Here is a 2,580-nt window from a genome sequence, read left to right as displayed (position 1 = left end):
TATCCGGATTGTTTTTGTGAAATGGGATCATGTGTTTTGCATGAAACATGGACTGTGGTATTTTTTCTGCACTGAGCCGGAACACAATGAGCAATTTGCATTTCAAAGCCAGAATCATTCTCACCACCTTGGTCTGGATTACGACGAGTGAGCCAACCGTCCTTAGAGCATCACGAGCTGCACGTTCTGTTTAAAAGGTGCGAGTAATGTGGCTTACGTAAGCGATGTCTCTTTGCAGTTGCGTTGCACTCAAGTGATATGGCACAGAGAGCTTTTCTCAGGGCTATAAATAGTGTCCATATTGGAGACACGGATGTCCTAAAATCTTCTTTATGTTGTGCTCACTGGCCTCAAAAGTGCAGCCTCAGAGGGGCTGTGACGGGGAGACAAATGACTCCAGCGAGCCTCACTTTCCTCTGCACCTTTCTCACTTCACTGTCCACACACACACTCAAAACGAAAAGCTCCCACAAGCCAGACGGAGGACAAAAAAGGATGAATATTTGATGTTAGTATTTGTGGGGGTTTTTTCTCTCTCTCTCGAGCTGAGACTGCTTTTCTGTGGTACCTGCTGAAATATATAGGCCAAATCAGTGGGGGTTCTCCCATTTGGCTTTTATATTTAAAGACAAAACAGAGCACTTCCCTGATCCAGATTTCTTGAAAAAAGTGCTTAAATTATTAACGAGTGGACGTGATAGCAGGATGCTGCGCCCTGTCTGGGAACCATGCAGAGGGATGCGCAGTCTTAATGGAGATGTCAGCACATGTGCGTATATGGGAGTCGTGTGAATCAATAGTATCTGTCTGCGTCATCAGTGCTAGGGAGATGGGAGCTGTGAAGGTCAGCCTTTGATCAAACTCCCTGGAGCTTTCTCTTCCCCTTTTAAATGACAGTATAAAGGGTTTTGATTTAAATTTGGAGTGATTCATTGGAAGAAATTTTGACTCAAGTGTGAAATGGCCGCCATGGCTGCCATGTGGTAATTTTTGCAATGGCTCCATATCTTAAAATGTTCATGACTCCAAACTGTGCAACTGTACCAAGTTTTACTAATTAAGTTAATTGTATTTTTGTCATATATCACCTGTACTATCTAGTTTCTTTCTCACAACGTACATGTATTTATCGTAACTGTTTAATTTATGTTGTTTTATATGGTATCATTGTAATCCTTGACCATCAAAACATGGGTGTAGATGTCACCTTATCTGTGACATCGTGTTTGGTTTAGGAGATGTGATGAATATGAATTCATAATTTGGTTATGGTGGAAAGTAAAATGGCCGTCGCTGCCCACCACAAGGTATTGTGGCATTGGCTCCATGTGAGAAAATGTTCATGCCCCCAAACTGTACAACTCGAGCAAGTTTCATGCTGAAAATGTGAGTGATGTTTTTTGTTTTTTTTTACATATCACCTGCACTACAGTGGCTTAGTTGCATTGTGGGTAATGTAGGCGCCACTGAGTGACATCACTGGAGGCAATTTAGTAGATTAAATGAAGCTTCCTCTGGAGCAGCAAAAGGCTTTATACTACTTTTTTGATATATGCAGTCATTCTCCTCAAGACCTGCTGACACACTTTAATGTGTAAAAATAGTGGAGATACCCTTTAAAAGTGGGTCTGTCAGAGAATTAAATCAAATCATCATAAAAAGAAATGTCATCTTTCACCTGTCATTTCCAGTTTTCTATGGCATTCCTGAAGAAAACTGCGAACACACAGGCTAAAAATGAAGAGATGCCTAAATAAAGCAAAGACACTGCGTCTCATTAAAGGTTTGGCTCACAGACAGATTAAACATAATCTCTTGAAAAATCAAATTCTGCGAATCTATTGAGATTAGTCCACGTTTTCACCTTAATTGACACCACCCGTCTCAGACCTCTGATGTTAATAATCTTACAGACAATCAGTAAAAGTAAGTTTTTGACCAAATTGTTGATTTGCAGTGGATTTTCTCCAGCCGTCCAATGAGGAGTGTGCGGTTAAGTGACATTTGGTTGCCAGGGACGTAATCCCGCTTTAAACTTCATGAGTGCATATAAGCAAATTACAAACCCAGAGGATTAGATGAACAACACATAATGAGATGTAGCAGCAGATATCACTATCCGGCCTGCAGAGCTGCAGCCTGCACGGCTCGAGGATCACCAACTGATGATATTTGGCGAAATAAGAGAATAATACCCCTCCAACCTGCTCCTTTTCATTTGTGTATGCAGCCTGCATACATCCACCTGAAGAGGCTCTGAAGAAGAGCAGCGCACGAAGACAAAATATCACTCTATGAGAGGGCATCAGCTTACTGTTTTCACCTCAAAACAACAGCAAGAGTTCGGTGTGAGAGCCTCCAGTGTGATGGTTTTAGGAATTTACATAATTCCCAAACATTCCAAGTAGTTTTTCTTGTTTGGCGCCAAATGGATTTTCACTACAGGATGAAAATAAATTAGTTGAGTTGTTACATAACCGCCTACATTGTTAAAGCTGTGCTGAACTTTAGTGGGGGGGAAACGTATAGGCACACAGTGTACTGTATTAAGCTTTAAAGCCAGGCCCTGAGCGTGCTAGC

Source organism: Sparus aurata, chromosome 20 (genome assembly GCF_900880675.1).
Source record: "Sparus aurata chromosome 20, fSpaAur1.1, whole genome shotgun sequence".
In the NCBI taxonomy this organism is placed as follows: Eukaryota; Metazoa; Chordata; class Actinopteri; order Spariformes; family Sparidae; genus Sparus; species Sparus aurata.
The sequence above is the reverse complement of the archived record's forward strand: the minus strand, read 5'-3'. Positions refer to the sequence as shown.